Source organism: Aulostomus chinensis, chromosome 17 (genome assembly GCF_037954235.1).
Source record: "Aulostomus chinensis isolate RoL2024-O1b breed Wild chromosome 17, RoL_Achi_v1.0, whole genome shotgun sequence".
Taxonomy (NCBI): Eukaryota; Metazoa; Chordata; class Actinopteri; order Syngnathiformes; family Aulostomidae; genus Aulostomus; species Aulostomus chinensis.
This window is the reverse complement of record NC_141336.1, coordinates 5,949,322-5,961,231: the sequence shown is the minus strand read 5'-3', so window position 1 is coordinate 5,961,231 and position 11,910 is coordinate 5,949,322.

Sequence of the window (11,910 nt, the reverse complement as noted above, 5' to 3'; positions counted from 1 at the left end):
AAGATGAAGGCCTCGGCCTGGAGGAAGAGTGGGGAAAGACGGAGGTATTGAACGCTGCCTGCACATCTGGAGGGAGCATCCCTCCTCATGGCTCTCACAATTAATGAGTCCATCCTCCGTGCTGCGGGAGCTCACTGGCCCTTACAGGAAGCGAGGGAAGTTGAATACGCTGATCCCTAGATGAACCCCTGATGCCCCGACACCTTAATTCCAGGCTCGATTATGAGTTCTATCAAAGGTTGACCTGGGGAAGAAGCATTCTGTGTGAAGCCAACATGATGGTAGAGCAGGCAGAGGGGAGAGGAGGTAAACGGGTTTGTTCCTTATAGATGCATCTATATTGCAGCATCAAGCTGCTCTATCAGGGAACTAGCAGGATGTCTAAATTGCCTACTGGTCAATAAAAGCGCTCCTTTGCACTCATGGATGCTGGCTCTTCCATGGCTGGATGAGATGGTCGTTTGGTGTTGGACTCGATGATTGATGACATGCAAACTCCACACAGAAAGACCCTGTGCCCGAGAACCCAGAACCTTCTTGCCGTGAGGCGACACTGCTAACCACTGCACCACCAGGCCGCCTTGATATTATCGTGAAAATGTGAATTTCTTTTGGAAAAAATTTCAACATTGCATTCACATGCGAGGAAGCACTTAAAAGCTGCTGAACATTACCTCATCTATGTCTTTTCTTTTCTACCTTTCTTTTTTTTGTCTGCATCCAATCTCCCAGCTTGAATACTGGTAACTCGATCAAGGAGGGAGCTTCTGGCTTCATGTTGCAGTTTCTTAGATGTTGTGATAATCCTCTCTTAATGTTTCATCTTGAAGGACTGTCATAAACTGGCATTACATTAGCAACAGAGGGTTTCCAGGTCAGATGCTCAGTTGGTTCAGTAAATGATGCATGAGTTTGCAGGGCCCCGAGTAGACATCTTATTGGCCTACGGAAGCCGAATCTCACGTGAAATTCTTCTCATGTGGCTGTCTTGCGGAAAATTTCATAAATAGGTGAAAACATCCCCGTTTTCAATGATGACATTTTCTTTTTAAGCATTCAAACTTAAGTTTGTATGTGAAATTGTGAGTTTCACTCCAATTCTTATATTAGAGTGAAACTTGCATGAACTCAGCAATGAGTCCTGAAACACAGAAATAAATGAGCATTGTTGCACACAGGGTTCCTTCTTCTTTAAGCTGATGGGTTTTGTAGAATGCCTGAACATTGCAGTTAAGACTAACTTAAGATATTTGTGCACTGTTTCGTAAAACATGAAACACGTCGGTAAATACCACACTCGTGAATTTTGAAGTGTATTATGTGTCTGAACCTTTGAACACGAACTAACCAGTTCGTAACTGAGCATATTGTCATCGATATAATATACCAAATACAAAACACTTCTTATTGAAATATATTAAAGTACAACAAGATATGGCAAGTTGAAGTACTCTTCTTTTATTTTTTATATTTTATTAAACCTCCTTCTGGCTCTGAGCCAGCAGAGCAAGAGAGAAACGACAGCTGACATCCTAGATCTGGCAGCAGCTAACGCTACTCATGAGGCTGCTTAAGTCACCGATCATTAACAGCAGCCAATTAAAGCTGTTAAATGCCCCGTACTTTCGTTTATTTCTTTAGTTCATTTCACAAATGTAAAGACAAAAAACAACAACAGATGATAGACTAAGACGTAAAGGCGTGTTAGAAAGCTGTAAAGGCTTCCATAGGAATTATGTGCTCAAGTGCTCTGACCGCTAGTACTTTATCTTAGGAACATTTTTATGAATATAGATGAAGACAGAGTAGTCATTTATTTTATGATTTATTTTGTCAAGTTGCCTCGACATCGTGTGACACGTTAATACCACTCATATTTTTGTGGTATATTATGGATCTGTCTATTTACACAACACAATATCTTGTATCTTAGGATGAATAAATTGACAAATAACCACTCACACATGAATACTTCAATAATACTACAATATTAATGGTATTCATCTTGCAATACTGATGATTTTACTTTCTATAACTTGGGCCATCTTTAACACAGACTTCTGACAATTTTATTTAAATTAACATTAACTCAAGATGTTACTGAGATGACATTGAATATGACTAGAAGTGCTTTTTACAAGGTATACAAAGTTGAAGTGTTTTGATTGTTTGAGGTGAGATGAACTATTTGGCGACGATGAATGTTGGTAAGGCTGCACGGTGGTGCAGTGGTCAGCACTGTCGCCTCACAGCAAGAAGGGTTCGAGTCCCGGCTCCAGCATGGGATCTTTCTGTGTGAGTCTCCATGTTCTCCCTGTTCCTGCGTGGGTTCTCTCTGGATACTCCGGCTCCTTCCCACCGTCCAAAGACATGCAATTGAGGACGAGGCTGATTGATACTCTAAATTGACTGTAGGTGTGACTGTGACTGTGAATGGTTGTCTGTCTATATGTGTCAGCTAGGGCCCTTAAGAGGAATAAGCGAAAGAAAATGGTTGGATGGATGGATGGAATGTTGGTAATGTGGTGGCACGGCGGTGCAGTGGTTAGCACTGTCTTTCTGTGTGGAGTCTGCATGTTCTCCCTGTGCCTGCGTGGGTTCTCTAAAACTTGACATGTTGGTCAGTGCAGATACTCCACCTAAACTCAGAGCAGAGGTTGCTTCTGCAGCAGGGTGCTACAACTGCATCTCTGCTAAACTGCTGGCAGATGGGATGCAGGAGGATTTCAAGTACAGGCCTCTCCCCCTTTTCTCAGGCTCTTCCTTCTTCACGCCATGAACAAATGCTGCACAATAACATTTGCTTTTTTAATTGTTTTTTCAAAGCAGTTTCAGAGGGAATTAAATTTGAATTAAACAACTTGTTCACTGTGAAATTTTTAGTTTTATTTTTACTTTTTAATCCCCCCCCCCCCCCCAAAAAAAAATGTAGTGGAGGCATTGTTCTTTGGTCCTCCCACTCCTGGGACATGTGAGCCTGGTCCAGTGAGGGCACAGTGTCCCTGCATCACTGACAACTGAGAGGGGGAAACCAAAAGTGGCGCTTTTTTATCAAGAAAGATTGAGAGAGAAGTCACACGGTGATTCATAGAACCACGTGGATGCATGCGTGGATAAATAAATCTGAACATTTTAGAAAGCAGCAAGCATGTTGGTATGCAGCTAGCATGTTAGACATGTCATCATGTGAGTTGACCATGATATTTCACCGCGACGTTGTCGCAGTCCCGTCAGGACTTTGTCTTGTTTGGTTATGGACTTCTAGTTTCTGATTTTTTTTTTTGTATTCTGACTGTTTGGATCGGTCGTTCTTATGTGTCTCTTGTTTTTCACCACCGTGTTTTTAGTTTGTGTTTTTGTTCATTCTTTTCAGTTCCTGTTTTATTTTTCTAGTTCTTCTCTCCTGTGTCTGTGTACTCATCATTTCCCGTCTTTGTCTTTTCCCCCAACTCACCTGGGTCTAGTTATGTAATTAGTCCTTGACAGTCACAGCTCTGCTCCTAGTGTTTCTCACGCCCTGCTGCCTCCCTGCCCTTGTGTTCTCCCACCTGTTTCTGTTGCATCATTAGTTGAATGTTTGAGTTTGGTGTTCAGAGTCAGCCTTTGTCAGATGCTCACGTCACCTCACCAGCAGCCTGTTTGCTTCAGAGAGATAAATAAATCATACCAAGCTGGGACTTGGCGATAGAAAGAAGAGAGTTGGTAAAACAGAGGGGTGAGTTCATGAAGAGAGGTGAGTATCACAACCAGAGTGTGAGGTGACTTAGTTTGAGTGGTGAAACTGGAAGCTGAGTTGGCAACTATAGCTTTAGCCATAGGAGGGTGGCTGAGAAGAGGCAATTCTAGACATGGAGGAAGCGGTAAGGCAGAGTTTAATACATCATAAGGAGGAAGAAAGTATAAAGGAAAGGAAGCAGTAGTCTGGACTTAAGGGTGTGAGGAAGGAAGTAGGAGGGGTATGGAGGCAGTAAAGGGGAACCGGGGAGACGGTAAGGCGTGGGAATGAGGTTTTATCTCGATTTACAACAGCTTTTAGAAGTCAAAACTGAATTGACGCTGATAAAGAAGCCGCTCAGACCTGGAGTCTTTGAAAACTAGTGTTTATTCCATGTTAGCAGAATTACCAGTAAACACAGTATTAGTGTAGTCAGATGTACTCAGCACAGGATTCCTCATTGTCGTCCCCCACAGTTCCCACTAATGTTTTGACAAACAATGCGCTCGTGTCCTGCATGTCAAAGTTCCTGATCATTTCTTCCTGACCTGTTTTGTGGGATGCCACTTCTCAGGGGACAGGATCCTGCTGCTGGGTTCTCTAGAAATGCCAGAAACAGAACCAGCGTATTTGCATATTTTAGCTGTGTGTAATAAAAGCATAACAGACAAGGATGTTTCTAAACCACATGGGATCTGCTTCCTGTTCTAGGCTTGTCCGAATCGAGCTCTGGTCACATCTGGTGAAGCAAATTTCTGATCATGAAGCCGTGATATCAAGTCTTGGCACTCACACATGCTGGTGTAATACAGGTTTTGCTTTTCCTTTCATTAGCCATCAGAAAGTAAAAGGCACTGGTGGTAGTCCTGGTTTACTGGGACGGGTTTCGATCCCTTGCAGTGCCTTGCTGATTGACTTGATTTGATATTAACATGACATATGTGATATATGTATAATAACATATGAGTGGAGTGACTGGGGGTGACAGACTGTAGGGGCTTTGAGCTTGTTGAAGGGTGGGCAGACCTGGCGCTTGACCCTCCTCGGACAAATCAGCTACTATCTTTCTACTATCATCTTGTACTTTTCACATTTTAATGCACAATTTCTGCATTTGCTGTTACTCTTAGCCTATGAATATCAAATGATTTCATTATGAAAAGCATTTTCTGTCTTAATGTTTATCAATCAAGTATATGGAGAATTTGATTTGTCATTTGATGAGGCAGATTTGGGGGTGAAAGGTGGCATTTTTGACATTTGTTCTCCCTACAGTGGTTAAGTAGGTCATCTGAACCAAAGTGGTCTTGTTCATCATTTTCACACTTCACAAATGTTTCCCCTCAACCATTTCACAATGGAAAAAGGAAATAGTCATGCATTATTTAACACAGAGAATGCAATTTCTGAAGAAATGATGATCTTGGTAGTTGTAGTAAATAAGGATACAGCTTTTTGTGTGACTTTCCAGTCTCTCTGTTTCGCAGCATTTCTTCTGGCACAGTAATAACGCACTGCTCAAGCTGAAGTGTCTCTACTGTAGCTGAACTTGTTCTTCAAAACATAATTTTGATTAAAAGTTGCCTCCTCTCCACATGAGATCCAATCCATCTTTTTTGCCTTCCAGCTGTCTGATCCAAGCAGTTGCACAACTGTTATCAGTGAGGGAATAACCACAGATAATGATGGACAAAGACTGTCCAGGGCTCACAGCCACTGAGTGTGGCATGAGATCAAGACTGTCCACACCTGTGGAAACACAACTCAACATAATTTCTGTCAATCATCAGACCGTTCTATCACGTCCATGAAGGTACGCCGTCAACACATTCTCTTATTTCACCTAAGCCTGTTATTTGCCACAATAAAAGCAGCGACCTGTGCACTGTGCTGGTTCAGTTAACGCCTTCCTCTCAAACATACTGACGCTGCAGTCATATCGACTGTAGTCGCCAAAATGTCCTTTCTGGCTCGGTAAACTGTATTGGTTGTGTTAAATTAACCTTGCATTTTTAAAGTAAATGTGGTAAATCAGCAGCGCTGACTTGAAAGACACATTTATCAGTGCACACCCTCGGGTCTTTGCACATTTGCGAGTGATATCAGTTTTGCACATTTTTACACACCGCCGCCTTCTTAAAATGATTGCCCAAGTCCTTTTTTCAAGTTTTTCAGAAAACACACACAAAAAACAATTAAAGACAAAACATTATCAGGAGTTGATTTAAGCAAAAAAAAAAAAAATTGTCAAATAACAGGCAATTATTTTAAGGTGACACGTAATTCAGGCCCTATGTGTGCGTATTTCCTTGGACCACCTGAGCTAGCTGCTTTTAACTTCACCTATTTTCTTACACCCTCATTTTATATTCCTTCAAGACCTTTGATTTTGATCAGTTTCAAGGTTTTGATGATTGATCTGAGAATACATTTTTATTCTAGAAATCCAGATATGTTTTTCACAGCACCATTTTTCTTCCCTCTGTTTATTCTGTTTCTTTTTTCCTTGTTTCCTCCACACTCATGGGTCAATATTTGTTTTTAGGGGATGTGTTCTTCACTCTCCTGTTCACCGTCCAAACAGTTGGGGCCTGACTTACTAAAGGCATGCATTTGTATAAACGTGAAAAATGACATTACTCAAAAACAAAAGTGCCAATTCTCTACTAAGGGACTGAGGATTGCATCTTTCAAATCAGCACAGTGGATCTACTGCAGCGTATTTGTCTTAATGACTACGTAACATCGGGCATTTTTAGGGTGCAAAATATTGGGATGAGAAAATGCAAATGCATTAATTTAGTACAAGCAACACAATTCAACAAGCCATGAGAGGCTGAAATTGCATGTGTATATAATGCCTTTGGAGGGAAGGTTAATGAATGAAAGAATGCAGAGAGAGAACGCCTTTTTCCACTCACGCTAATGTCACTCATGTTCCTCTCGATTTAATTCTGCTGCTCTCGGATGAGATAAGAGGTTGAATGCAGATAGTATGTGACTCCAAACGTGTCATAAACCCTGGACACACTAGTTCAGATGATGAAAATATACCAAATATAATTTATTCAATCATTTGCATTGTAATCTTAATTCAATCCTAATCTTATTTCTAGAATGGTTATTATCCTCTTTTTTTTAATGAACTCTTGATCTGGCTATAACCAAGTGAAACAGAACATTCACAACCAACACATCTAAAGAAAATTACATCAACATTTGTCTTCCTCTTTTTTCTCCTCCAGTGTATTCCTCCTTCCCCTCCAACCCCTGGCTGCTCAGCAGGGGGACAGTCTTCATTAAAACATGCAGAACGGTTCAATAAATACTCCTGCCTCCACAAAGTTTGCACCAGTTGAAAATCATTCAGTTTCTCTCAGGCTCCAAAACATTCTCCAAAAATATGTGTAATATCTTGGAATGCACAAACAATTTAGAACTCAGTATTTGGGATCTTACTAAATCAGTCCCTTGGCCTCCATCCATGCCAAACAACCTGCAGTATAAGGACCCCGGTCTCTCTTTCCCACTATGTCCAGTATTCCCAGCCCCCTTCCTGCCTCCCAGTCCTCAGTTTAGATTCCACCTGCAGGCCTGTTTCATTCGCCACCAGCAACCAACCTACCATCGCTTGTAAAGGCTATAAAACAAGCCTCCTGGAGAGGGGGAAATTCCAAATTTCATAGCCATGTAGTTGTGTTAGACAGTGCTGACGGTGTGAGAGAAGTGATACCTAAGAGAGGGTTATCCCTGGTTGCTTCCCTTTCACCTATTTTTGCTTTGAAGTTTTGTAAGTATAAAAAAGCATAAAGTAGAAAAACTCAGGTAAGAGTTCACTTAGAAAGTGAAGTGTTTATGTTCTTTAAGCTGTGGTTGACAAGTGTCTATACAAGACTACAGAGGTTGTCACGGACATTAAGTGTCATCATATGGTGGAGTTCTTTCGTTTTTACACTTTAACTTATGGTGATTACAATTAGGCTTCAAAAACCCCAAAAGTAGTAATTATTAGTGACGATGATCTTGATGAACAAAATGTGTTCAGTCTTATTCACAGTGGAGGCTGTCAGCTGTGAGCAGCAGCGTTTGTAACCTACTGTGGTTTGATCGGGCCACCCTGCAGCACAGAGACATGTCTATGGCAATTCTGACTCTGATGAGTGTTTGTCACAACACTCACATTAAACTTTGCAGACAGACCCGGTGTGTTTTAAGCCTCAGCCTCAAACTTTTGTTTGCCCTGGAGCTGATTTTCTTCTATGGTCCAAAATCTAGTTTAGAAATTCCATTGGCTTTCAGCTGAGGGAACTCATGCCGATGCTAATTTCAAGTTGGCCTCAAAACACTAACATGGTTGGCCATCAGGGAAACGGCTTACAGAAAACATTTTCACCATCTTGAGAGTATGAGTGCATGCATCCCTTGTGATCACCTGTCATCGAAGCTCAGTTCCCAGCGCTGGAGGCTAATAAATGCCTACATTACTTCATCCTTTTAAATCTCCTTATTTACCTACAACGGTTTATAAGCAGCAAATGCGAGTGAGTCGTTCAAAATGCAGAGCAATGAAACATGTTTATCTCTTGCTGTGGAGTGTGTCGATCAACTCAACTAAGTCTGTCCCTGAAATTGTAAGGCCTTGTTTTGGATGATCATGTGTATTGTTAGAGCGGGGAGTGTGGCTGGTGATATTTTCCCTGTCTTTTTTAGATGGAACTTAAAAGAAGGAGAGAGAGAAATCCAAACATTACGGACAAGGTGCATTCCTCAGTTTGCTCCTGACAAAATAAACAGCCATAAATAAGTGATGCACCCTTAATATGTCTGTTCAAGCTTCTCCGGTGTTGGTTTAGCACAGTGACCACTATTATTGTGGTCATACAATGAATTTTAGATTTTGTATTGACACATGCACTACATCAACTGCAGTTTTCATGTCTCTTCTACTTTAGTCACAGATAAGAGTGAAACAGTACTAACGCATAAACAATCCAGTTTTATAAAAAAAAAAAAAAGCCACCTTTGCCGCAGTGAAATACTTCTTTAAGGTAATGCCAGTTATGTTTACATCATCACATTCAGCTGCTTCACTTGCAGGCTCACCTACAGATACTGATGCTACTGTGTGACAGGAGCTATTATGATCTTTGGACTGGTGCATAGTCAGGGTCTTTGTGTGTATGCCGCAGTAGCAAGAGCCCACCACCTCCACTTGTGGTTGGGTTATGCAGCATGTTGATGTCAATAAAATAACCCTTGGAAATGTTTGTCTCTGGTGTGACATTTGGGGTTAATTAGTGGCGTTCAATTTTGTATTTTCATAAAGAAGACTGAGGAAACATGATTAATCCTATGACAAATCATCATGCAGGAAACAAGAAAATTAACTGTGGTATCACAACCAGATGAAGCTCTCTGAGATCAAGTTACATGAGGAAATCTGGTTTTGACAGTGATAAAAAGAAATGTTCTCTTTTAAAATAAAATGTAAATCACACAAAGGGTCCGTCGTGAAGTGCTGTCCACCACAAAGAGGGGAAAAAAGGAATGTGTTCTAACAATAAAAACCCAAAACACACTGCCTTTGTGTGTTGGAAATTATGTCAAAACTGTCTGAAACGGTAAAACAGATTTAAAAAAATTCTTAACGAAACAAAAATCGATCAATCCATCCATCCATCCATCCATTTTCTTCCGCTTATCCTGTTAAGGGTCACAGGGGGGTGGAGCCTATCCCAGCGGCATTCGGGCGAGAGGCAGGGTTCACCCTGGACAGGTCGTCAGTCCATCACAGGGCCAACACATAGAGACGAACAACCATTCACACTCACAGCCACACCTACGGTCAATTTAGAGTATCAATCAGCCTCGTCCTCTCTTGATGTCTTTGGACTGTGGGAGGAAGCTGGAGTACCCAGAGAGAACCCACACAGGCACAGGGAGAACATGGAGACTCCACACAGAATGATCCTGGGGCTCGAACCCAGAACCTTCTTGCTGTGAGGCAACAGTGCTGACCACTGCACCACTGTGCCGTCCATAATGCAAAATGTAATCTATAATAATAATCTTAAATCTGAAATGATATAGAAAACAACATTGTTCATGACAAATTCCCAAAAGAGCAGGTCTACAGAACCACTCTCTTGTGGTTCTAGAAAATGTGAGAAGGGAATGAGTGTTTTTAAAAGCTTGAATGACAGGCTCTGGGCCAAGAGGAAAAGTCACTTATATGCGGAGAATGAAGAGGCTGTAATTTTGTTGCCAGGTTGGTAATCAGGCATTGTCCCCCCCTCGTATCTCTGCTGCCATGTGGTGTCACCTGGTGGGCACACTAACAGCTCGCTGTGACATTTAGCTAAGGCTCTTGCACTACCGTTTACTTGCAGACTTCTTTTTACAGCAGTAATGTAAATGTTTTCTCCTCTTTCAGGCGGACAGCGAGGAAGCTTTGGAAGGAGGCGCCTTAGGTAACCTGCCTGTGATCACTTTGTCTGGCTGTACTGCTAATTACAACTGTGCCACCGCCGTTGCTGCAGTTCGCGTCTCCCTCTCTGAATCCTATTTCCTCCGTCAACATGAATGGGCTTATTTTGGAGAAGCAATTCTGTAGCTTTTAGCTAATCACTCCCCTCTTAATCTTCGATACAGATTAAGAGCTGCAGTGGCATTAAGTCACACACATCGACACAGGATACAGTTAAATAAGAGCTCCAGAGCTGCAGGCCTGAAACAAAATCAGACTTACACTGGAGGAAGAGGAAGGAGACTTCTCCTAAAGAGAAAGGGAGAAAGAGCCAGATGATTTTTAGTTTCCCTCAGAAGGGCCATAATAGGTGGTACAAATGTACAGCTGGAGGTTGTTCTGTGACTGAAAACAGAACAAACACCGACGGTGATGAAGGAAAGCAGGAGTTAGGTGCAATATTCTGGAGCTTTCTGCAAGAGAAATGCTCGCATTGAACTGATTTTCACAATTACAAACCAAAGACCTTTCTGTGACCAGCTCACTGGTAATCTGTCACAACTAACGCCTAAGATGATGTTTAGGGCTCCAACATGTTTTCTCCCTTACCGCCTACGTGGAAGAGAATTTTACTCTGTGTTGCACAAAAATATTAACAAAAACAATTTTTCCTAACATAAGCGTGTTAATATTTATATAATGTGCTGCGAATTACACAGCTATTTACTAATAAGATGTGTGCCAATTCAAAACAAATGAATTTTGATTGTGCATAAGAACATTTTGTGAATGAGGCCCATCATGTCCAACTCCGAAGAACAGTGGCCACAACGCCACTGACTTGCGTGGTGAAGGAACATCTGGAGAGATGAATATGACTGGGTCCAACTCCTTTACTGCTTGAGTTTGATTGTCCATTAACAGACTGCCTTTGGTCTGCTCTTGGACATGGTATCTTCAAAACATTTTATTTATGTAGCCTTCATTTAACCAGATCAAGGATGGCTGTAACAAAGAAAGGCCTGATATATTTTTAACATTTAAATATACAAGAAAAAAACAAATAGATGTAGTGACATCAAAATAAGCAAGAAATTATTTCCACACTGACCAGGACCCAGAGGATTTCATTCATTTATGGTTAATACGTTTACCTTACCAAGATTACCAGCTCAACTGGTAAACCATGTTTTCGGTTAAAGCTGATCTTACAGCCTCTGAATTGGTAAAATTCTGTTTTGCTTTGTTTTTTTCAGTATTTGCAACAAGATGTAGCTGAAAAAGCTCTTCTTTTACTTTGTCAGATGCATTCAGAAGATATTCAAAAGCCTAGCTGCAATCAATGCAAAGCAATAAATGACTGTGTCATCAGCATAGAAATGAAAGAAAGAATTTGATATATTCTGTCAAGGCAATTTATATATAGAGTAAATAACAGAGGACCTTGGACCAAACTTTGTTGAACGCCCTTAAGGATTTGCAGAACCTAAGTGGTAGCGCCCTTTAACTGAAACATCTGGGTTCATTCCATGAAGTGTTTCGCAAACTACTCAAGTGGATATTGATGGAAACTAAAAGTAGTAAGGAGATCCTTACAGAGGTCAATAAAAAGAAAAAGACAACATTCTTTGTTGTCAAGAGCTTCGATTATATCATTGATCACCTTCATGACAGCAGTAACAGCCCTGTACTGTTTGCAGAATCCTGAGTTAAATCTAGACTGTATAGC